Source organism: Anabrus simplex, chromosome 1 (genome assembly GCF_040414725.1).
Source record: "Anabrus simplex isolate iqAnaSimp1 chromosome 1, ASM4041472v1, whole genome shotgun sequence".
Lineage (NCBI taxonomy): Eukaryota > Metazoa > Arthropoda > Insecta > Orthoptera > Tettigoniidae > Anabrus > Anabrus simplex.
Genome location: NC_090265.1, coordinates 1406949354 through 1406976676, shown reverse-complemented (window position 1 = coordinate 1406976676; position 27323 = coordinate 1406949354). Strand labels below are relative to the sequence as shown.

At 35.7% G+C, this 27323-nt stretch overlaps 1 protein-coding gene across 1 annotated transcript in view; it reads right to left on the bottom strand.

Annotated features, from left to right (window-relative positions):
• The window catches only part of LOC136879048 (proton-coupled amino acid transporter-like protein CG1139), a 170343-nt gene that overhangs the window by 18319 nt on the left and 124701 nt on the right, over positions 1-27323 (bottom strand). The gene's annotated exons all lie outside the window — the stretch shown is intronic.

The following is a 27323-nucleotide window of genomic DNA, read 5'->3' as shown; positions in this document are numbered from 1 at the left end:
ATTTGAGTTGTGCAGTTATCATTATAATGACAGGCCCCTTTTCCTACTGCCAGCCAGCTTACTGCCAGTCACACCAAGTTGGTGAGTTTCCATCAAAATAGCAGGCCAGTATGCCTAATGTCAGTCATATTTTAGATGGGTACATCTGTTTATAACTGCGGGAACGCTTGCCTACAGCCAAACACAATCGGGTAAGGGGAGTTTTGAACAAAACTGCACGCTCCCTTGCCTGCTGCAAGTCAAATCGAGAAGTGAATCATTCATTACAATGGTAGGCCTGCCTTATTAATGCCAGTTACACAGGAATTGGAGAAGGACCCCATTCCTACTGCCAGTCAAAGTCGGTGTGGAGAGTACTGATTACAATAGCAGACACACACTTTCTAGATCGCTATAAATCGACATCAGTGAATATATATAGTTGGACATACGAAAGTATGTGCTTGTTTACAATATTGCAGACCTTCATTTACAGATTAACTGCTGCTAAACGGTACATCGTATCGAGAAAGGATTGTACCATAAGACACCGGATTTAGCGGCCTAAATTGCTGGTCTTATGATATCTCATCTATTCATGGGTCAGATTGAGTTACAAACGTGGAATAGGGTAAAATTTGTGTAAGATTATCTCACATTGCATTGCTTTTCGGATAATTAAGTGGCAGCTACATACATAGCATTTGGCTCACATATGGCTGCTGGGTGGACCAATTTTCGTGTAGAGTTTGATGATTCTATCTTTCCTATAAGTGATGGAAGGTATGAATTATGTATATGAAAAGTCCAAATTTACTTAACATCGAGAAATAGAGAAAAATCAAACGTAAAAGGGATAGAAATACGTCAAAAAGTCGTAAGACCAAGGTTGTAGATCACTCCAAATTGAACGGGGATTGTGCCATCCGTTATGTGATAATACTTCCCGAAGGTCTGAACCGTCATTAAAATTGCCTCCATATTTCGATATTCTTCGGGATAAGAAGGGAAAATTTAAAGATCTTGGAAGTTTTCCGTCCATTACAGGTTAAAACGTATAATTTTGCCAAATTTCAATATCCTACTTCGACTGGCAGATTATGCTGCAATCTGGGTTTTCGGCGAGGAGTGTAAAAATTAGGACATTCAAGAAACTAAACCAAAAAATATGCAGATGGTCATTATTACCCCTTAAACGTGTTGCTGTACGAAAATTTCGCCAAAATAGTCAATGTACAGGCACACAGGCGTTACGATTTTATTTACATAGATAGATAAGGAAGCTGCTCCACGTACAACACCTTTTGAGCTGTATCCGCTGGACTTAACCTGAAAAACGGACCGTTTGTGATATCTCCCGTATTAATCCTCCTGTCGAAAAAATGCACATGAAAAAAAAGTTTTAGACGTGGAATTCCATCAAGTTTGGTCGATATCCAGTCAGGTTGGTCTTGTACTGGATATATTGTGTAAGAGTAAAATCACCATTTCGGTTCCCTATAAACCGCCAGTCCATTCCAGGAGCAGGAAATGTTATTGACGATTAACACCTACCGTTGGACATGTAGATGTTAATGTAAGGTTTGACTCAAATATCATCAGTAGTTTACAAGTTGTAAAAAATACGCTTTACACGCACCCGCTCTTGAGTTAAGTCCGGTGGGACTTGTACCGGTAAACGGTCCGTTAATGATATCTCCCTTATTAATCCTCGTATTGAAATGATGCACATGAGGAAAAAGGCTTAGAAATTAATTTCCATTAAGGCAGGTAAATTTACATTAAGTTTGGTTGTGTATATTTTGTAGGGAATCCAAAATCACGGTTTCGGTTTCGTATAATCCCCCAGTCAGTTCAGGGATTTAGAAACAATATTTGCCCTAAAACCTACAAAGGACAGGTGGATTCTAAATATCAAGTTTGGTGGAAATATATCCAGTAGTTTTTAAGTTGTAGACAAACAGACAAACAAACAGACAGACAGACAGACACCAAAACTAAATATATCCAGGTGGTCATTATTACACCTGAAACGGATAATTGTACGGAAATTTCGCCAAAATTTTCAATGTACAGACACACTCTAGAAGTGCAGACCTTTATTTCGATAGTTACTGCTTTGAAACTGTACGACGTATCTACAAACGGACTTCATCATCAGACGCACCTTTCAGTGCTCTACATGGTTTGTCCTATGACATCTTCTCGTATCTCCTATATTTATGGGTTAGATTGAGTTAGAATCATTGAATAAGGTGAAATTTTGTACAGTTTTCACATACTACTTTTTATTTTTGAAACTCATGTGACAGCTAGAATGACAAAATTTGGCTATAACATGGCCAATTGTCATGTCAATGTGCGTGCCGAATGTCATGATTCTACCTTGCCTATAAGTTTGCCAAATGATAACATATACGTGTAAAAGTACATAATCAACTTGAAATCGGGAAATACAGCTGTATTTAACGTATTAGTGATAGAAATACGACGAAAAGTCATAGGACAAATGTTGTAGATCTCTCCAAAATGAAACACCATTTGCTTTCTGACTTGTGATACCACTTACTGATTAGCCACCAATTACCCCGAAAATAAGGTCTGCACCGTCGTTAAAATTGCATCCATATTTCGGAATTTTCCTGGGCTAAAAGTTATACATTTGCATAGCTTATAATATTTCCTCAAAGAAAAGAGTGTCCAGCATTAGGGATTAGCACTCGCATACATACGTGGTAATTAATGAAGAAAATAATACAGTTTAGTAAGTTGAAATTAATAGAAAATGGATTATAACTGAGGACATCCGGATGACGACAAATATGTAAATACCAAGTGAATGTATTGGAAAATCAAATGCTCCTCAATAAATTATGCCGGTGTGAGTTATGGATATAAGAAAGCGGTAATCGGAGAGAAATTTAGGCGCAGGGATTCTTAGGTAATCAGATAAGAAGATGAATATTTGTGTTATTACTTAAGCTATTCGAGGACGGTTATAACCTCCAATGATATTCCGCCAATAACCCGCAGAATGGCCGATTGACGACTCTCTTGCTTTCTACCCAAGGAACAACCACGAATTTAAAGGAATGATGACGAAAATGGCAATACGTTACTTCCCTGCTGGGAAGCAGTCAGAGACGTTGCCATGGTAACCCATATATTCGTTGTCGGTTTGTGGGTCACTCAATGCAGAGCATGGTATCGGCAGAAAGTAGTAAATTTCTCCGTCATTTGAAGAGTAAGGTAAATTATTAACATAACGAAAGTCGTTTATAATGAAGAGACCTTTCACATAAGGTCCACAGAGTTTACAGAAAATCAATAGTATAAGAGAAAATGGAGGAAAACCGTTGTGGTTTTCCTATAAAACCCCCGTCTTTTCAAAGATTTTAAAATGATATGCATATCGAAACCTTCCCCGGGATGAGTATACTCTAAATATGAAGCTTGGTTGAGATCTATCCAGCCGTTTCGACGTGATGGTGGAACAGACAAACAGACAAACAAACAGATAGACAAACAGACAAACAGACAAACAGACACGAAAAGTAAAAACCACCGATTCGGTCTTGAGTTGACCTAAAACAGATAAATATTTGAAATTTTGGCAAAACAAAAGGAATTACGGACAGCGGATTCCCTACAACTTTATTTATAAGATTAAGGCCATTTAGAATGGGCACTCATTGCCCCATTTTCAATTGTAATTATTTATAGACCAATGTGTAATAAACTGTTGAGCAGAAGTGACTGTAAAGTTTGTCAGGCATTGCCTTGTAGGAAACTTGTGCCTTTGGGAGGCTAGACTTCTAGACGATGTAAGTGGAGCAAAAACGCTCTTGTAAATTAGTGTACTTGTTCTGAGCTATATCGCTCATCCTTTGTATATTGTCGTGTTGATAATCTCTCTAGTTCTTGTACCTGATTTTTGGACTTATAGTCCGCTGTTTTTGTCAGAGCTGACGAGCTATTTAACTGTTATTTTGTTCCAAATCTTCTAGCTGTCAAGTTAAAATAAAAAAGAAGGAAAGAAATAAAATTTCAAAATTTAGTACTTTAACTTATGTTCTGGTTATTTCCTTGTCCGTCTATTCACCGCGGCTCCTTCTTATACCTCTGCATTCCACGATATTCCCGGAACAAGTGGTAGCAGAAAGTGATTGAATGTGCCTCAACAAAGCCCCCTTTTGACGGCTGTCCTTAATATTTGAAATTGAACACTTGAAATTTTTCTGTTTTCTGATATTTCAAAATGTTGGGAAAATTTTCGTTCATTATGTCTAGTCCTAGATGGGTTTTTGCCCCTTGGTATTTGCGCAAGGATGTTCTCATTTATGAACTAGCTATTATAAAGGTCCAGTCTGGTGGCACGGTTGCAACAGATGCATCTAGACTAAAGATTCTTTGGAGTTGCCTATTAGTATTCCTGTGTGAGTGGAGAAGGAAGTTGGTGACGCTTTAATCACGATCACCACTAACATTGCTGACCTCGCTTCTGTTCTGAGTTTTCTTGAAGGAGGTGAACCCTCCGGTAACCAACATAAATGTATTCAAGCTAGGTTATTTCACTTTTACAATAGAGTGGGGTAGCTAATGTCTCCGAAACTCAGTGATGGACTTTCTAGTATGGACAAAGACCTGGCTGAGCATATTTCCGAACTATCTAATAAAGTTAATCAGTTGTTTCCCGGAGCTGCGATTGGGAAGATTAACTATGCTGCCCCATTAAATGTCCATACAGAAGAGGGCTCTAATAGTGGAGAATCGTTTGTGCAACAACAAGCTTCTGCACCATCCGAACAAGTTTTGAACCCCATTGGTAATCCACAACATCTTCCTCCTTTTTTCTTAGTAATGCCGCTTTCAAACTTCCACAACCTCCGACGCCCCCTTCGGTCACATCACTGGGCTTTAGCAGCTTACCCCATTCTTTAGTCACGTTGCTTCAGGGGATTCCGAAATTTTCTTTGAATTCAACAAACGAGGTCATAACCTTCCTACGATTTCTAGTAGAATTTCAAGACTATGCCTTGGTGTTTTCCCTCTCACATTCACAAATCTTACAGATCATTTACCCTTACATTGTTGGAGTCTATCAGATACAACTTTTAAGGAGATATCGGAAAGGAGTTCCGTCGAAACATTCCAAGCCCACTTGTTGGCAAATTTTATCCCTGCAAGAGGCTTGTCAACTCTGATTCAGAAATATTGCTTCCGATTCCAAAGGATAGACGAAAATCTAGCAGACTTTGTACAGGTCATTAATATTTACGTTAGAGTTTTTGCCTTGGATTATTCCTAATGTCAAATTGTACAATCATTGAAGGGATTTCGCCATCTTAAGGATCATATTGATGCTTTGCTTCCCGCCCGCAAACGTTTGCTGAACTTGAGGCCATGTCCGTGTCCGCGGAAGGAGTAAGATATGCAGATACGCTGCGAGTCGCTCGGAAACCACCACCTTCTTATAATATTTCTCGGCCACCACCTTGCCGAACCTTCTATCCCCGGAAATGTTATGCGTGTGTTTCGGCGGATCATCTAAGAAATGAGTGTCCTCTATTAAAACTAACGGATCTAAAAAGGGTGCGTCGTCTTCTTAGGGATGTTTCAAGAGCAGGTCATTCACACACCTCGCTAAGAACTGTAACTCATTAAATAGTACAACTTCTTGCTCTACTTCTGGTTCTACCTCTGCTAACCAAAGCAATCTGAAATGACTAGGGTGCCCGGCTGAGTCCTCGTCACTATCTGCTTCTCAAGGCTAAACCCAGTTTAACTACAGCATTGCATTTTCTGAGGAGGGAAGACCCTCCAAAACATATTTTGAAGGTCCTAAGTAATGCCTAAAAATTGCTTCCGATACTCCAGTACTCGTGCCCTTTCTCAAAATTGAAATAAGTAACGAACAGAACACGGCCCTTTTAGATTCAGGAAGTATTGTATCTATTATTTCAGAAGAATGGCACTCCAAATTAAAGTTTTGTTATACATTTTCTGAATATGTTTCTTCTTTCGTAAAATGTGTTTCGGCTAATTCTTCTCCCCTATAAATTTTAGGATTTATCTAGGCCAAAATATACATCAAAGTTTAAGTTATTTGTTGCTAAACATTTGCCATGCCCTGTGATATTAGGGGTAGATTTCATGTCACATTCCAGTATCGTGCTCGATCTTCAAATCAAATCCTGCACATTAAAATTTAAGAGTAATTTCCATGTGCCTCTCTTAAAATGTAATTCTGTATCGTCTTCTATGATTTCGTCTACCCAGAGTGAGATCTCCTTAGACCTTAGTCATCTACCTGAGGATCAGGCTAATAGCATTCGTAAATTATGCCAGTCATTTTCCAACGTGTTTTTGGAAAACCTTGATGTGACTGACTTAACTGAATGCAAGATCGAGGTTACGGATTCGGTTCCCGTAAAATTTCCTCCTTATAGGCTATCTCCACCTAAAATGAAGGCCCTCAAGAAACGTATAGACCAAATGCTGAGGGATGGTATCATTCGACCCTCCAAGTCGGCGTAAATGTACTCTAAACTTAGGAAAGTAGGTTTGATTAAAATCATTTTTGAAAATGATAAAACTCACATTGTTGTTAGATCAAAGATTTATCTAGATTAGTTTCAAATCAAACAAATAAATAAATCTAAAATTTATACGTGTGTTAAATGTTTAAGATTTTTATCATTCGCAAAAGAAACTAGATGAACCTGAAAACGATTGCAAGGAACAAAAAGAAGTAAAATAGATGTGCCTAAGGAAGATGAAAAAATAATATTTAAAAATGTTAATCACTCGCTTAGAGTACCATTTAGTGCTGAAAATTAGTGTTTATTAAAAGATATTAGTACTTGTCAACCAAATCTTAAAAAATCATGAAAAAAATATAAAAGGATAACTTACATTTACGAAAGCTGATTTGATCGAATACATTTTAGATAAAATTGAAAGAAAACCTTCATTTTTGAAAATTAATAATGAACAGCATAATTTAAAAGCTAATAAATAACAAGATAGATTTCTTAAAAATTTTGAGGATTATGATTTCAGTAATAGGAATACAAAAATTAATAGAAAAGCAACAGCATTCGAATCAAGAAAACAAACATTTGCAATTAATAATGTCTATAATATTGTAGAACCAGGATAATTTTTAAATCAAATTAAGATATTGTTATTAATAAAATTAAAAATTTGTTAATATCAGAAAGATTAGTAAAAGTTAACCTTAGACTTCATTATAGTTTTATAAGTCATGAAGAAATACAAGATTTTAAGTTTGAAACAGGAAACAAAGTTATATTACGGTCAACTGATTTAGAAGAATATTATCATAGATCTGCGGATACATTATTAATGGATATGCAAGAATTTCAAGGAAGACAATCTGGATGGGCTTTACATTCTATAAAAGATTTAGTATTATGTATTAATAAACATAACCCAATTATGGTTCTTCATATATTGATTTACCTACACAAATTAAGGATAATAAAAATATTATTAATGTTAACAATAATGATCAAAAATATTTTCTACTAGCAATAAAATCATATCTATATCAACCAAAAGATCATGTAGATAGACATAGTAATTATATAAATAAATTTCCAGAATTAGATGCAATTTTTGAAAAAGAAAAGTTGAGTTTCCTGTAGAAATAACAAATATAGAAAACATTGTGAAGAAATCTATCAATCAAAATATCAATCAATGTAAATGGTAAATATGTTGTATATAACGCTTTATTATACTAAAAATAAAGAAGAAAAACATGTTAATTTGCTTTTGATTAAAAGTGAAAACAACTCACATTATTGTTGGATCAAAGATTTATCTGGATTACTTTCAAATCAAACAAATAAATATAAATCTAAAATTTATACTTGAGATAGATGTTTAAGATTTTATTATTCGCAAGAAAGACTAGATGAACATGAAAACGATTGCAAAGAACAACAAGAAGTAAAAAAATAGATATGCCTAAGAAAGATGAAAAAATAAGTTTTAAAAATGTTAATCACTCGCTTAGCGTACCATTTGTAATTAGTGCTGATTTTGAGTGTTTATTAAAAGAGATATTAATATTTGTCAACCAAATCCTCAAAAATCGTATACTAATAAATATCAAGAACATAAGCCTATTTTTTTAGTTATTATACAAATATGCTACTGGTGATTATAAACCCCCAACTGAATATGTTGGTAAATATGCTCCTAAAAATTTGTAGAAATGCTTATAAGAGAATCAAAAGACATTTGTAAATTATATAAACAAAATAAACCAATAATAATGACAAAAGAGGATGAAATGAATTTTAAAAATTCTATCACTTGTTTTATCTACGAAGAAAAATTCGAAGTTGAGAAAAGAAAGTAAGAGACCATGATGATTTAACAGTAAAATTTAGAGGAGCGGCCCATGAAAGTTGTAATATTAATTATAAAAATCCATTTTTCTACCTGTTTATTTACATAACTTAGCCAATCATGATGTTCATTTATTCATAAAAGAATTGGAAATTGATAAAAATAATATTGATGCATTACCAAATAATGAAGGAGAATATATATCATTTGGTGAAAAAGTAGAAATTGGATTAACATTACGATTCTTACATACATTTAAATTTATGGCTTCTAGTCTAGATAAATTATCATCTAATCTAACAAAGGAACTATTTAGAGAAACAGGAAAATACTTTAAAGGTGAAGAATTAGACTTAATGATTAAAAAATGTGTTTATCCTTATGATTATATGAATGGTGAAGAAAAAACAGAATTGCCTAACAAATAATGTTTTTATTCCAAACTTTATAAATCTCAGATAAATACTGAAGAAAAACATGCAAAACTATTTTGGAAGAAATTTAATATTAGAAACATGGAGTAATATACGAGATTATATAATAAATCTGATGTATTAATATAAGCAGATATATTTGAAAATTTTAGAGATACTTGTATTAAAGCACATACATTAGATCCTGCTTGGTATTTTACTGCTCTTGGTATAGCTTGGGGTGCTAAAGTCGAACTAGATTTATTAAACGATTATGATATGGTATTAATGGTTGAAAAATGAATTAGAAGCGGTATATCGTAAAGTATACAACGATATGCAAAAGCTAATAATAAATATTTAGAAAATTATAATCCAAAGAAGAATCAAATTATTTAGCCTATTTAGATGATAATAATTTATGTTTGGGCTATGTTACAATATTTACCCTATGGCGGTTTTGAATGGATAGAATCGTTTTATTTAATAGTAAAAACATATGTGAAATACCTGATATGGTTTTATATTTGAAGTTGGAATAGAATATCCTGAAAAATTACATGATTTGCATAAAGGTTAGGACCAGAAGGAGGAAACAAACTATTAAAAATTTTAAATAATAAAGAAAAGTATGTTTTACTTTATAGGAATTTAAAACAGTATCTAAATCTCGGATAAAAAGTAACAAAAATTCATAGAGTTTTAGCCTTTAAACAATAAAATTGGTTATAAAAGTATATAGACTTGAACTCAGAAATAAGAACGAAGGCAACTAAGGATTTTGAAAAAGATTTCTATAAATTAATGAATAATTCCGTCTTCGGTGAAACAATGGAAAACATTAGAAATAGACACAATATTAAAATAATAACTGATCCAGAAAAGTATATAAAATATGTTTCAAAACCAAATTATAATCACACAACAATATGTTCTGAAAATTTAGTTGCTGTTCATATGAAAAAATAAAAATGAAATTTTATAAACGAATTTATATAGGAATGAATATTTTAGATATTTCAACAAAGACAAAAATGTATGATATTCACTATAATATAATGAAACCAAAGTATGGAAAAAATATTGATTTTTGTTATATGTATACCGATACATTTATATACAGTATGATATAAGAACTGATGATTTTTATAGCGGTATTAAAACAATGTTAAATGAATTAGAAACAACCAAATATTGAAATGATAATAAACTTGGAATACCACAAGTAAATAAAATATTATTGGGAAAATTTCAAGATGAAAATTGTGGGAAAATAATGGCAGAACACGTTAGTTTGTAATAAAAGATGTACGCTTATAGAGTAGAAGACAAAGAATATAAAAATTAAAAAGGAGTTAAAATCAGTAGTAGAAGACAAAGAATATAAACATTAAAAATGTGTTAAAATCAGTAGTTTAAAATGAAATTACTTTTGATGATTATAAAAAATGTTTAAACGAAAAAATAAAACAACATAGAACAATGAATTTAATTAGATCTTATAAACACGAATTATATTCTGTTGAATGTAATACAATAATTGTAAGCCCTGATGATGATAAAAGATATATATGTGAAAACGGAATTGGTTCATTACCTTGGGGCCATTATAAAATAAAATAAATTGAATAGAATTTTTATGTGTATAAATGAGTCACATAGGTACGAAAAGCACCTTGCTATGCTATCAAATACCAAGGTTTCAACTACCTTTGGGAAAACTGATTTATATTTTTTTTATTTGATAGAAATATTAACATTTGTGATTTTTTATTAAAATAGGTAACGTATTATGGTTTTTACAAAATTATTGATGATTTTGTATTTTATGGAAATATTAATTTCGATATTTTGCCCTGAAATGGGTGATTTTTAGGCAAAAAATATGAAATCCTGAGAAAAAATACGCAAAATTATGTGTGAATGGAAGTTGATGCTGGTCCAGGCCGGCGTGGAGGGGTATGATCTGGCTTGGTCCAGAACCCGGACTTTATACCTACTTATAGAGCCTTCGGATGAAATTTATTACTATATTAAAGATCCTTTCATTTTGAGGTATGTTGTGTAGTGTGTTTGCCTTTCCACGTACAGTTGATTACTTCATTTGTTGGAGCAACAATTGATGTTTGACACAGCCATACATGATCGGTGAAATGCTGTGCCAATATATGTTAAAAGTTTCAAATCTCTGCGTGCCGTAGACTTGGCGGAGCACACACACAGACAAAACCCCTCCGGATACCACGAACTGAATAAGACTCCCAGTGTCGAGGACCTAAAACGACTTCCTATGCCATGGACTTAAAATGGAACCTTGGCTAATGTACGTATTGCAATCCCTTGTTTATTATTATCTATCTTATGTGCTATACTCTTCCTGTAAATCTATATTATAACCTTCCAATGCATGTCGGTTAGTGTCGGTGGAGACATTGGAAATTTATGGTAAGATGAAGATTAATGAAATCGTACGTCCAGTTATTACACGTCCGAGCATGTCGGAAGCTCAGATAACTCGCTCAACTACATGAATAACAGGCAACGGATTGTAGGTACCGGCAAGAATGATAAGTTCAGAACCCCGTGGTATCTCGTAAAATTACGATTGATAATAGTACGTCGTAGAACGAAATGCAGAATTAAATAAATATCCCAGTTCCTTCAAGAAAATATTAATAAGTGTAAATAAATGTCGAGAAATATCAATGACAGAATGTATCGGAGGCCATGGAATGAGTTGGATTAAATGGGCCAAGTTTAATTTATATATGATGGCCATACCTTGCCTATCTAGTCCGATATAGTTCGAGAATGGAAACTGATAATGAAATAGTCGATTGGTAAACCAAAATATGTGACGGATTGTTACATGAATTCCTTTGCCAGTGTTAATGATTATGTAGGAGTACTCTGTATCAAGAAGTCAGGTGTTTAACGTCAAAAACATATGGGAGCTACAGAACATGGAAAAGTCTGTGAAAGCAAACCGACTTTTATTATTGTTTTCATAATAAGAGAAGATTATAGTTTGTTGAAAGATTCTAAAGCTCTAGAAAGGGTTGCAGACAGTTCAGAAAGAAATCAGATATAAAGTTGAATTGTATTACGATATAATCACTTTAAATAAGAACAGCTTTTGTAAAGAGGCGAGATACGTATCTGGTTCTCTAAAATATTAAGGCATGTGTGGTATGAAAATATTGTAAAAAAATATTCATGTGTAACGTGAAGTCAAGTACCAATGGAGATATTTACAAGATGTTCGTAAACCCCAGCATGATTTGCTAAGTTATGATGCGGTCTTAATAGTTTTGGGAGTACTGGGATGAATACCGACGGATAAAATACCAATGCCAGAGGGTGAGAGGAGTCTTTGTCTTGAAGCCAACGACCGATAAGTTCTCAAAATCAATGTTTTACTATCCCGCTATGTAGATGCTTAAAAGAGAGTAGCATATTTTACAATGTCAAAAATATGACATGTTCAGTTATTCAACTTGAAGGTAACCGTTTAATCGTCAATCATACTTTACGATGGGTAGCAATGTGAAAATGTGAATAATCCTGAAAATTACGATAGATGGTACTATGAATTATGTGAATCTAAGCGATCGCTAGTAAGTGTTACACAGGTAACATTTAGGCATGGATAACGCATGTGATGAGATAGTGTCATTATAAGGAATCTTAAGTTAATTTATGGTTCAGATATGTGTTTTGAAGGAATTGGGAAGTAATATGTTCGTGATTTAGAGTCATCTTCGATCGTATTTTATGTTAGGCGTAATATTCGCGAGTGTGATTGTGATATTGTCGCGATGATATTGTATTGATAATTGTGTTAAGATGAAAAGTCTTCGTAATATAAAGTGCGTGAATATATTATAAATGGAAAGAAAATTCGTTAAGCATGACAAGTGTATAAAGTAATGGTGAAAGGTTTATTGTGATAGGGTCGTTGAATAATGTGGCTGATTAATGTTATATGGATCGTCGAAGAATGTTTCATTGGGATTAAGCATTTAATGGAATAATGCGATGTAGAGGTCCTGGTGATACTTATTGTGGTGAAGATTGATTTCGTCATGCGTATGAATGGTGATAACGTGGGCGTAGATGCGATATTTGCGACGATGTTTTTGATGCGTATCGATGACACCTGTAGGATGATCGTCAAAGATATCTTAATTAAATACAGTATAGGTAATTGCGCATTACATAAGATCATCTGTCTTCATTAGTTAATGACACTATATAGTCGAGAACCGTGTCATAAATGGAATATGTAACCTTCACTGATGTGTAGTGTGTAGATTGATGTTCTTGCTAGCTGAATTTCTTCTTATAGATCATTGAATTGACGCTTAGAGCTGAAGTAGTATTTTAGATTTATTTCACGACGGACACCAGAGCTGCAGAGCCATCGTATATCTTGAATCATTGTAGTTGATGATGATTGCATTTTCAGATATTGTTGCTTAGGTGCAGATGCCGGAGGAGCTCAGAAGATATCAATTTCATTTCATTTGTTCAATGTTAATTTTTGAAAGGTTATAAAAGTTGCCCTGTGTTTTTTTATCATTATGTGACATGAACGGTAGTAATATGCATAGGTTATCGGTGCGTTCAAGTTGTTTAGATAGATTCTTGATGACTTAAGCGATGATTTAAAAATAATAACGGGATGTTAAGACATATTGGAGATCACAGAATAGGTGTGTCAAGTCGACAAGATTTATAATTTCAACCATCAGTTAAAAGACAGGTATGACAAATGATGGACTTATTATAAATAAAGCCTTCAGCAATGCGAGGTTGGTTTTCCTTTTGAGTTTAGAGATTAATTTTAAAGTTTATTGTTTGATGTGGTGACAAACCTATAATGATAAGATAACGATGATGTGAAACGAACTTTTAACAAGAGTCAAAGATTAATATTCTTTTCTTTTGATTAATGTTATATTCAGTCACTCCTAACATCCATTTGTGTTGCGTTTATGTTATTAATATTGCAGTTGTCATCTTGAATGTTAGTCATTAAACGGAATATCCTTCCATGAAAAGTAATATCTTCGGTCGTCTTATTTAATATAGTAAGGTATATCGCGATGCTTTAAGTCAAGATATTGATTAATAAACGTCCTCATATATCAGTCAGATCAATGTAGAGCCAACGATACGATTCTGTGACCCAACTCGATGAACTTTCACGTCCCTAGAGTGAAATCTTTTGCATTTCCGCATGATACCAGCCGAGGCATAACATTTTTTAACGAGAACCCAGAATTTAGAGATGCGAGAAAGGTCACAATATAAATAAAATCGTAACGACCGTGTGTCTGTACATTGATTATTTTGGCGAAATATCTGTACAGTTAACCGTTTCAGGCATAATAATGACCATCTGCATAATTTTTAGATTTGGTGTCTGTTTGTCTGTCTGTCTTTCTGTAACTTGAAAACTATTGGATATATTTCCACCAAACTTCATATTTAGAATCCACCTATCCTTCGGTAGGTTATAGGGTAAATATTGTTTCTAAATCCCTGAACTGACTGGGGGTTTATACGAAACCGAAACCGTGATTTTTGTACTCCCTCAATATATACACAACCAAACTTAATGGAAATCTACTTGCCTTAATGGAAATTAATTGCTAAACCTTTTTCACATGTGCATCATTTCGATACCAGGATTAATAAGGGGGATATCATCAACGGACCGTTTTTCGGTACAAATCCCGCCGGGCTTAACGCAAGAGCGGGTGCGTGTAAAGCGTATTTCTTACAACTTGAAAACTACTGAAGATATTTGAACCAAACTTTATATTTAGCATCCACCTGTCCAAGGGTAGGTTTTAAGGTCAATACCATTTCAAATTCCCGGAGCGGACTGGGGTTTTATAGGGAATCGAAATGGTGATTTTACTCTCCCACAATATATACAGTACAAGACCAACCTGATTGGAAATCGACCAAACTTGATGGAAATCCATTTTTTTCACATGTGCATTTTTCGACAGGAGGATTAAAAAGGGATATATTATGAAAGGTCGGTTTCTCAGGTTAAGTCCAGTGGACATAGCCCAAAATGTGTTGTGCGTGGAGCAGATTACTTATCTATCTATCTATCTATCTATCTATCTATCTATATATATATATATATATATAAAATCGTAACGACCGTGTGTCTGTGCATTGACTATTTTGGCGAAATTTTCGTGCAGCTTTACGTTCAAGGGCTAATAATGACCATCTGCATATTTTTAGCTATAGTTTCCTCAAAGTGCTAAATTTTACCCCCCTCGCCCAAAATGAAGATTGCCTCAAAATCTGCCACACGAGCTGGAGAATTGAAATTAAGCAAAATTTTACGTTTTAGCCGGTAACCTACAGAAAACTACCAAGATCTTTAAATTTTCACTCTTCATGCCGAAAAAATCGAAATATGGAGGCAATTTAATGACGGTGCCGACCTTCGTTTCAAGGTATTTCGCGGATAAACGGTAAGTCCTATCACAAAACGGATGGCACAATCTCGTTTCAATTTGGAGTGATCTACAACTTTGGCTCTGTGACTTTCTGACGTCTTTCTCTCGCTTATAGGGTAGATTTGGGTGTATATTTAGATTGTTCGTAAAGTTTGTGGTTTTTACACGAATGTTACATAGTTTGATACACTTATAGGAATGACAGAGTCTTCGAATTTGGCACGCACATTGACACGACCAATGGCTATATGCGAACCAAATTTCATGATTATAGCTTCCACGTAATTATGTGAAAAATAATGTAAAATGTTAAAAATGTACCCAAATTTCACCCCATTCAAATATCATAACTCAATCAAACCCATAAATATGGGACATTATTTTAAGACCAAACATGTAGAGCGATAAAAATGACGACTAAGGGTGCAAACCGTTTGTTGATATGATTTACCGTTTAGGAGCAGTAAATCTCGAAATGAAGGTTTGCACTTACAAACGTGCCCATGCTTATCTGTCATCTATATAAAGTATATTCGTAACGACTGTGTGTCTTTGCATTGACTATTTTGGCGGAATTTCCGTACAGTTATCAATTTAAGGTGTAATAATGACCATCTGCATATTTATTATCTTTGGTGTCCGTCTGTTTGTTTGATTGTATGAGTTCTTATAACTTGAAAACTACTGGATATATTTCTACCAAACTTGATATTTAGAATTCACCTATCCTTGAGTAGGTTTCAGGGGCAGTGTTATTTCTGAATACCTAAATTTACTGGGGGTTTATCCGAAACCGAAACCATGATTTTGCACCCCCTCAAAATATGCACAACCGAAATTAATGGAAATATTCAATCCGTAATGGAAATCCATTTCAAATTTTTTTCTCATGTGCATTTATCGACAGGAGACTTAATAAGTGAGATATCATGAACGGGAGGTTATTCAGGTTAAGTCCAGCGGACATAGCCCAAAAGGTGTTGTATTTAGCATCCACCTGTCCAAGGGTAGATTTTAAGGTCAATACCATTTCCAATTCCCGGAATGGACTGGGGTTTTATAGGGAACCGAAATGGTGATTTTACTCTCGCTTAAGTGCGGCCAGTATCTAGTAATCGGGAGATAGTGGGTTCGAGTCCCACTGTCGACAGCCTTGAAGATGGTTTTCCGTGGTTTCCCATTTTCACACCAGGCAAATGCCGGGGCTGTACCATAATTAAGGCCACGGCCGCTTCCTTCCAACTCCTAGGCCTTTTCTATCCCATCGTCGCCATAAGACCTATCTGTGTCAGTGCGACGTAAAGCAAATAGCAAAAAAAAAAATACATACAGTACAAGACGAACCTGACTGGAAATCGACCAAACTTGACGGAAATCCATTTCTGTTTCTTTTCTCATGTGCATTTTTACGACAGGAGAATTAATAATAGATATATCCTGAAAGGTCGGTTTCTTAGGCTAAGACCAGTGGGCATAGACCAAAATGTGTTGTACGTGGAGCAGATTCTTTATGTATCTACAGAAATAAAATCGTAACGACTGTGCGTGTCTGTACATTGACTATTTTGGTGAAATGTTCGTACAGGTACCCGTTTGAGGGGTTAATGACCATCTGCACACTTGCTGGTGTAGTTTCCTGAAAGTCCTCATTTTAACTCCCCTCATCCAAAATCCAGAATGCGGCATAATCTGACAGACAAGTAAGAAAATTGAAATTTGGCAAAATTCATCTTAGCCTGTAACGGACGGAAAACTTCCAAGATCTTTCAATTTTTCACTTTTTATCGCGGAAGAATATCGAAATGTGGAGGCAGTTTTAATTATGGTGCAGACCTCCCTTTCGAGGTGTTCGTGGGATAAACGGGAAGTCCTATCACATAACGGATGGCATAATCTCCGTTCAATTTGGAGTGATCTTCAACCTTGGTCTTATGACTTTTTGTCGTATCTGTATCCCTTATACGATAGATTCGTCTCTATTTCCCGATTTTAAGTAAATTTGGACTTTTTACCTGCATAAAATTCATACTTTCAATCACTTACGGGAAAGATAGAATCATCAAACTCTATACGAACATGGGCCCACTCAGTGCCCATATGTGAGTCAAATGCTATGTCACATAATTTTCCGTAAAAGTAATGCAATGTAAGATAATCTTACACAAATTTCACCCTATTCAATGTTTCTAAATCAATCTGACCCATGAATAGATGAAATGCGAGAAAATATCATACGACCAGCCATTTAGGCCGCTAAATACAGCGTCTTATGGTACAATCCTTTGTCTATATGACGTACCGTTTAGCAGCAGTTAATCTGTAAATGAAAGTCTGAAATATTGTAAACACGCATATGTCAATCTATATATTATATTCATTGATGTCGATTTGTAGCGATCGAGAAGGGGTTCGTCTGCTATTGTAATCAGTACTCCCCACACCGACTTTGACTGGCAGTAGGAATGGGGTCCTTCTCCAACTCTTGTGTAACTGGCATTATTAAGGAGGGCCTACCATTGTAATGAATAATTCACTTCTCGATTTGACTTGCAGAAGGCAAGGGAGCATGCAATTTTGTTCAAAATCACCTACCCGATTGTGTTTGGCTGTAGGCTAGCGTGCCTGTCATTATAAACAAATGTTTCAATCTAAAATGTGACTAGCATTAGGCATAGTGCCTGCTATTTTAATGGAAACTCACCACCTCTGTGTGACTGGCAGTAAGCTGGCTGGCAGCAGGAAAAGGGGCCTGCCATTTTAAAGAAAACTGCACAACTCAATGTTGACTGGTAGTAGGGAAGTTGCCTGCCATTGTAATAAAACTCCTCAACTGTAATCTGTCTGTAAGTAGGAAAGGGGGCCTGCCATTGTAACGAAAACTCCCCAGATCGATTGTGACAGCGCAGTAGGCAATGGGGACTGCAATTATAATGTAAACTTTCCAATTCCATTGTGAATGGCAGTAGGCAAGTGAGCCTGCTGTTATCACAACTCCGCAACCTACACTTTACATTGGAAACAACGTATGGGGACCTCCCCATGCTATTTTTCGGATAACGCTAAGAGACATGAATTTTAAAACAATCTTATTTACTGCACGTACAGTATTTACTTCGATATCCGTATACAATGTAGAATACCGTAAGTAGTAAGAGCAAGGGGAAATCTGGATACTGGCGTCAGCATTTTTTCTGCTAAGTCAGCACCCGAGACCATTGATCCCATGACGTCATGACCACTTGACCGTGACGTCACATTGTTTATAAACAAAGCCACGTGCTTGGCCACGTACTTTTTGACAGCTCTCAACTTGCTAGATGTCATCTTGACGGACGCTAACCTTACTTTTACGGACAAGTGAGCATCGCTAACCACAGTGCTGTCATATTAACAGACCCTAAACTCATTGTTGCCACCTTATGCACGTGGTGACGCGCAATTTATAAATCCACGTGCTTTTGACAGCTGCCAAAACCACGTGGGCATGGATTTTGAACAAGTGAACGTGACTAACCTCAGTGCTACAATCTTAACAGGGCTATTCCTCATTGATGCCACCTTATGCACGTTGTGGCGCGGAATTTCAAATCCAGGTGCTTTTGACAGCTATCAAGATGGCACGTCTAAACCACGTGGGCGCGGATTTTGAACAAGTGAACGTGCCTAACCTCAGTGCTACCATCTTAACACGGCCTAACCTTACTGTTGCCATCTTAACTACGTGGATGTTTGCGGAATTTAAAATCCACGTGCTTTTTGACAGCTGAGAGGTTCTAACCACGTGCATTTGTTTTGAACGTGGCTGACTTCCCTGATCCCATCTTGATAGGACTATCCTCCGTGCTGCTACCTACGATCACGGAATTTAAATTTATCTTGACGGGACTTAGCCACGCCTGACCATAGTGGATTAAGGCAAGCTGCCCTTCTCGACATGCCCCTTCCCGTTACCATCTTGGAGGGGCCGAAGGAATATAGTCTAAAGGAAGGTGCTCTTCTCGATAAGACCTTTCCCGCGACACTATTTTGGAGAGAGGGTAAAAGTTTTAAATCAAGGTGCCCTTCTGGACATGGTTCCTTCCCGGCACCATTTTGGAGACCGGATTTTAGTTTTAAAGCAGGCTGCCCTTCTTATCATAACCCTTCCCCGACACTATTTTACAGAGAGGATTATAGTTGTAAAGCAAGCTGTACTTCAGGACATGAGCTATGACAATTTTTTTACCCCTTTAAATTTTCATATTTTTCCTTTTCGATTGAAAAGAAGAGGAGGGAGCGGTAAGGAGGAGGATGCGCTAAGGAGAAGGTAATCCTTTTTTACCCTTTTGAATTACAGGTTTTTGTTGTTCTAAAAATTAAGGTATATGGACAAAGGAAGAGGAAGAGATGTGTTACGATAATCTACTTTAGTAAAATAAAACAATATACCATTTCTGTAATATTTATTATTATCATCATCATTATTATTGACATTATTATTACTGATTTTTTGAATATTTTCAAGTTAATCTATTATACCATTCTTGTATTATTAGTGATTTTGTACATTGTTGAAAATGGATTACATATTTATAATTTTTGATTGATATTTTACATTTTGAATATAGAAAAATAGAAATTTCCCCTTCTTACACATAATTATTATACATACATTATTTACACGTGGCATAACAAACACAGTTATAACATGTTGTACCCCCATGGTAAATTCGTAAGGGCATCACTATTCCACACACGTTTATCATCAAATGGAATTAATGAGGAATTTTTCTGCTCAATTTAAAAACAAACATGATGTCTGCGTGATTGTATTCTTTTCTGCGTACAAGAGCGGCATTTTTAGATAATAGCACATTATGATAGTGTTGAACATGTAAATGGCTAACTAGGCTTGAACGTACGCCTTTTGCTTTTTTTACAGATTGTGATTCAGTTCCATAGGCATACATTTTTGGTGCTAAACCAATAAAATATTTTATGATATTCATCTTTCATAAGCCCTATGATTTTTTGTTAAGTGGCTTAATGTGAAATTGATTACAAGGTGAAAAGGAAGAAGTGTCAAAGTATTCAGAATGATTTCGCATGACATCGTAGACGTCTGTATTCTGAATATGATAAATAAAACTATCTGCATCCATATACAAAATGTAAGAACTGAAAACTTCCGCTTTGCAAATCCACAATGAAAATTATCCATTTTTTGTTTTGAAAAATCTAATATGGCCATTCCTAAATAAATTGGCTTCGCATAAACGATCTGTTTTTCATGGTCACGATCAATGGCATGATAGAGTTTAAATTTCGGGTTCGAGATGTACTTGCGTGCCCCATACCGTCCATCCCATTCATTAATTAAATGAATGTCGCGATGTTTGCGTATATTTTCCATAGATAGTTATTCATGAGGTTGAAAAACGTACTCTCAAATGTTGTTGTTGTAGTACGTTGTCGATGCTCTATATTTAAATCCATATACGGTTTAAGCCATGCTTCCTGCGTAAACGCGATAATACGGTAAATACACTCTAATTGTAAACCGTATTCGAGACATTGAAGAAGATATTTTATATGAATAACATGCCGCTTTTTCGTAAAAAGAGTAGCTAGCAGTTTACTATGCTTTGATGTATTATCAGTAGGAATAATTTTTCAACACAAAAAGGAAGGTCAGAATGTGAATTATGTAGATTAGGAGGTTATGCAAATGTAACCTCAAACACAAAACCGCGATTAGGATCTTTAGCAGCTTGAAAAGTATCCAAGTGTTCAATTTCAGTTTCTGTCAGGCATACAAAATCTTTACATGGTAATGGCTGTGACATTGCCCACCCATACAGATTATTAACATCGAAATACATAAGATAAGAATCTTCTTTCTTTGAATCGTAATTCTTGATATAAGGATTATTTGCAATGGCATGCCTGTTAACAAGCGAAACAAGTCCACAAGTCCACGGCGAATTCCGCGTTCAAGGAACAAAAGCATATTGACATCAGTTGAAGATCAAGTTTAACACATGTATACTTAAACATGGCATCCCACGACAGACCGGGAGTAATAGCAAGGGTCTAATCCATAAATAAACACATTTTACGGAACTTTTCAAACACGTCCCAGGGTGAAAGTATCTCTACCTTTAAATATAAGTCTGCATATTCAGCTAATGTCTGTACATGAAATGTTGACCATACATTACTGTACATGCAAGCAAATAGTCTTAATCTGAAATCGATACTGTATGCTTATCGTATGAGGACGAGCTTAATGACGGTGTACTACATTCACTTAATACACTAGTAAACGCAGACTGAGGAGGTAATTTTGTTTCTTGTAATGTTTCAAAGCTTTGAATATAGTCATATGGCAGAATACCTTTCCTTACACAAAGTTGAAATAGCTCAGGATCTGGATAATACTCATGAATGTATTTCAAGTCGTCGCTTGAAAGTCCATTTTCAACCGTATCAAGAGAAATGTTCATAAATTTATAGGAATCTAGAAAGCGCATGTTAATATCGCTTACTGACTGAATGAAATAAAGCGTTTAAGATTTTGTGCAATTACAGCGAACCATGTGCAATTTAATCTTGCAAACTCACGAACAATGAAGTGGCTGTCATAGCCTGACAACTTATGATAAAAGCAACGAATAAATTTAGGAACACGATATAAAAGGTTTCAGGTCCACGATATTTTCCACTGATCTCTAACTTTAATCTCTGGTAATGTCATTGTCTGTTTACAGATGTGACATTTATCAGTTTCATCATGCATAATCATATCATCCGATGTAATTTGAATTGGAACTGGATGTGATATAAGAAAATGAACACGATGTGCTAACTCTTTTAATTCATTTAACAGCCATTCAATACAGTTTTCTCTGCGATACATCTTAAAAATGATAATGACGAGTCGTATCAACAAACAACTTTGTATGGTACGGAAAACGGTGTATGCTTCTGTATATAATCAGTAAAGGTTCAGTCGTGTGGTTGGCAAGGAAGAAAAGGTACTGTAAAATATTCGAAATCTGCATAAACAGTAAACGGAACAGGTTCCTGACGATAATAATTCTAAATTTCATTTCGGCATGTTTGCTATTTGGAAGAACAAGTTTTACGGATGGGTGTGTTGTGCAATCAACTATGTGTGTAGCTAACATGCTTTCTGTTGAAAAGTATTGCAAGCATCTGTCACATTTACACTTCTTTTCTCTGTACGATGAAAGTTGAGAGCTTAACAATCGTGAATGATTGATTATAGGAGAGTAGTGGCTTGTGTTTTCATCGCAAACATACAAATGATGAATATGGTGTTGTTTTCATGAAGAAGCTGTATAAAGTGGTTTAACAATACTCTTTCCATTTACATCGTACACAAAAAATGAAAAATTAGCTTTGTTTTTCTCAAATTTCGAAATGTTTGTTAAGTCCATTGGAAAAGTAACATTATCAAAATTTAACGTCTGTTGCAACTTAGTAAACATATCTTTATACTGTGAAGTTTTTGTACGATTATATGTTGCTGGTTTTAACGTCATTGCGATACACCATAGAAAGCAACAGTCATCCTTATTTTGAATATTGTGAACAGTTTTTTTAATCTGTAATGGCTTGCGTAAGTTCAATATATTGTCTACCTGAATTTAATGGATCAAATTTATAGACATTAATCTGAAGATGAGAAATACTTTTGAGTGCTTTATTGCTTGCACCCTCTTCAAACTTTTGAAATTTGACAACCAATTCGTCAACAATGTGTTCACGAAGCCATTCTGAAATATTATCTGAACATAACAGTTTTGTCATTTTCGAAGATATGTAAAATGTTTCATGAGTTTCATCATTATCTTTGAAAAGAATAAATGAACAAGCAAGTGAGGCATTTAGCTTAACCGCAGTATGCGTAGTTAGCCTTGAAATTACTTTTTCAAATACATTATAGCAAAATAAAAAAAAGAATTTGGATCTAAAATAATCAATGAATTTCTTATAATACCACATAGTGTACGTGATGAAAAACATGTATGAATAGTCTCCCAATTAGATGCCATGACATTAAAAATTAAATATCAACGAAAGTAATAATACAGGTTTTGTTTGCTATTCCATGGTACATTAAGGCAAATGATAGTTGATTTATATTATCTAATTCTGAATATGAGAACACATTCAATCTACTGGGTAAAAATAACTTGAGTTCCTCACAGACGCACAATATTCTAACGCCAAATCTTGCAGTTATTTTCCGAAGTGAAATTACTTTAAATTGTAACTGGAAGATCACTTAGTCGTCTTGTAATTGGCCCCGTAAAGTGTCCTAGTTGGTTAATCCTTTCCATTTTTTCTACAAAAATATTAAAATACTATTTTTAGAATGTTTTAAACATTTACATAATTCATTAATAAAAGATAAATACATACCTTTAAATAATGTATGCGTTGAATGTCCAAGTCCTTTCTCAAAACACCAAATAATTACTCCCTCTGAGGTATAATAGCAAACCACCTCCCTAGTCCTTTCTGTGTGTTGTCGATATGGCTGAAGATAATATGTAAAAAGAAAGATAAAATCAAATAATAATAATAATTTAAAAAAAAGAAATCAAACTTTTTCAGATTAATGTTGAAAATCAAGTCGCAAGATTTTTAGCAGATAACAATCACCGATAATAGAGTAGACAACAGATATCAGCTCCCTCTGATATGTAGCAGCAAACCACCTCCCTATTCCTTCCTGCGTTGTGGATAGGACAAAATCACTGTTAATGACGATTTCTAAAAAGAGAAAAATCTTAAGTATATACATTATTATACTGTTTAAATACATTTTATTTTTACAAATAGTACACATGCATGCTTACCTTGTAGCGAAAGTTGCTTCGTTGAAAGTAAGAGAGGAGGAAGAATTGCTTGTCTGCTTACATACCGGAGTATCAATCAAAGTTCAATATCTGTCAGCATTTTACTACACTGCAAGATTCTGTGTACACGTCGCTAGCATAAGAAGCAGTTACTATGCAGTGTAGCAAAAATATTCCATTCTTTTACTGAATACAGACCATCACTTACGCATTAGAGATTACATTTAAAACATGGATATGTAAGTATACGGTATGTATAAAAATATGATTCAAGTGAGATATAGCCCCCAGCGTGGATTAGACGCTGGCCTTAAAGTTTTCAGCGGTGCAAGGATGGGAAAGGGCTTATACTAGGAAGGTAGTAGCCATGGCCATATTTAAGATACAGCGAAGCATTTGCTGGGAAACTACCTAAACTACCTTCAAGATGAGTTAAAAAATAACCAGTCTCCGAGCTAAGAGATTTACAAATAATATATAGCCCCTAGCATTTGCCCTGCTAGGCTGTGTAGCTTAGACGCTAGCCTTAAAACGTTTCAGCGATGCAAGGTTGGGAAAGGGCTTAGACTATGAAGGTAATGGCAGTAGCCACAGTTAAGCTTCTTCACTGCATTTTCCTGGTGTGATAAGGAAACCACGAAATTTAAACCCACTATCTCTTGGATGAGGAGGATTTATTATGCTGACCACACACATTACCTCGTAATCTGCAGGTCTTTAGAGGGGCAGAGCAGCAGACACTTGGTAGGCAAAATCCGCGTTACCGCTCGTACAGAGCCAGGGGAAATCGAACGTAGCCCTCTACTGCTACCACTATTATGTTAAAGAACTCCTTCAGGGACAAAATTCCGTTACCGCGACGTTATCTACAACTCAGCAGATTCAATCCGAAACAGATAGGTCTTATAGCGACGATAGGACAGGAAAGGGCTAGGAAGGAAGCGGCCGTGGCCTTGATTAGGGTACAGCGCCAGCATTTGCCGGTTCCGATGGGCTGCCATGTTGCGCATTACTCCCTAGGCAGTCAAAGTAGAAAAATACATTTTGAATACGCCAGGATCGAGTTGTAGACAGATAACGTTGTGGTTTTGTCCTGCAGCACCTCCAGATAATCCCAACACCGTTAGAACATTATTTATTAAATCCTCTTTCTAATAAATAAATAAATGTGTTCTACGGTAAACAGTGCAGTGGAACTCACTTTAACAAGATGCAAGGCTTGGGATACATGTAGCAGAGAACACCCAAGGACGCTGAGTCAACAACCAAGTTCCTGCTGCAGAAAGCAGACTTTGCTCTTTCAGCAGACTACTCCATCACACAAAGCTCTCTCCTTTATACAGTAAATGCAATTCAATTTCCCTTTCTATTTAAGTATTGATAATCTCATGTAAGCTAATAAATGTGTATGTGTGTGTAATTACAATATCTATGTGCATAAATATGTGTGTGTGCGCGAGGAAGGGCCGGGTTCGATTCCTAGCCACACAGCCCTACAACCAACCGATTTAACATACAGTTTATTTCCACAACGTTCATTTAAATAGTAATCAGGATATTAGTGGTAGCGATTATTGTTTTTATAGCTATGTGCATAATAATTGTGCGTGTGCGAGGAAGGGCCGGGTTCGATTCCTAGCCACACAGCTCTCCAACTAAGCCATTTAACATACAGTGTATTTCTACAACGCTCGTTTAAATAGTAATCAGGATATTAGTGGTAGGTAGCGATTATTGATTTTAAGAATATAAAACCGCAGAAAGCCATTGTATGTGTGCTGCAGACTTTACAGTCAAACATTCTGTTTTCTAAACACCTGTGCGTGTGATAATGCGGTCGCTAGCTGCACAGTTTGGGTCACATAAAGTATTGATAATCTCAGGGAAGCCAATAAATGTGTATGTATGTGTGTGATTACAATATCTCTGTCCATAAAAGATGTGCGTGTGCGAGAAGGACCAGGTACAATTCCTAGCAACACAGCCCTCCAACCATGCCATTTAACATACAGTTTATTTCTACAACGTTCATTTAAATACTAATCAGGATATTAGTGGTAGTGATTACTGATTTTAAGAATGTAAAACCGCAGAAAGCTATGTATGTGTGTTGCAGATTTTACAATCAAACATTCTGTGTTCTAAACACCTGTGCGTGCGATGATGCGGTCGTTAGCAGCGCGGATTGAGTCACGTAGCTATTAGCATGCATTCGGCGATAGCGGGGTCGAACCCCACTATAGACAGACCTGTAGATAGGTTTCCGTGGTTTATTATTTACACATCAGGCAAATACTGCCGCTGTACCTTAATTAAGATCACGGTCGCTTCTACTGCACGGTTTGGATCACGTAGCTATCAGCATGCATTCGGAGAGAGCGGGGTCGAACCCCACCGTCAGCAGTCATAAAGATGGGTCTAGTTGGTTTCTCATTTTTACATCAGGCAAATGCTGGGGAGGGGCGGTTTTGGACACGTAGCTATTAGCATGCATTCGGGGATAGCGTGCTCGAACCCCACTGTTGACAACCCTGAAGATGGGTTTCCATGGTTTCTAATTTTCACATCAGGCTGTGCCTTAATTAAGACCACGGTCGCTTCTACTTCGCGGGTTGGGTCACATAATTATCAGCATGCATTCAGGGATAACAGGGTATGGGTTTCTGTGGTTTCTCATTTTCACACCAGGTAAATGCTGGGGGCTGTACCTTAGCGTAGCTGCTAATCATATTTTTATACAGTAAAGTAGCATTACGTGTTAATGCCATTGCAACACAACTATACCGAGCGAATTGGCTACGCGGTTAGGGCATGCGAAAGCTGCTTCGTTGAAAGTAAGAGAGGGGGAAGAACCTTTATAATCACCTATGTCGTCAGCCAAGATAACAGGTTTATGTGGTTCGACAGCTATGATAATTGATTTACGTGGTTTCCTATTTTTCATCAGGTAATGTCAACATTACAGTAGACAATTAAATGTTTCTAGTGTTTAATTCTATAAGATTAAAATGTTACAATCAAAAATTCAGTGTTCTAAACACAAAACATCTGTTGTAGGTGTCGACTAAAAAGGGTGTCGCCTGAGTAGCCGTCCGAGCTATTCAGAGTCACAGATATTTTTTTGTAACTATGTTCTTTTTATAGCTTGATTAGATTGTAGTATCACCTTGCCTGACGTAAGTAGTAAA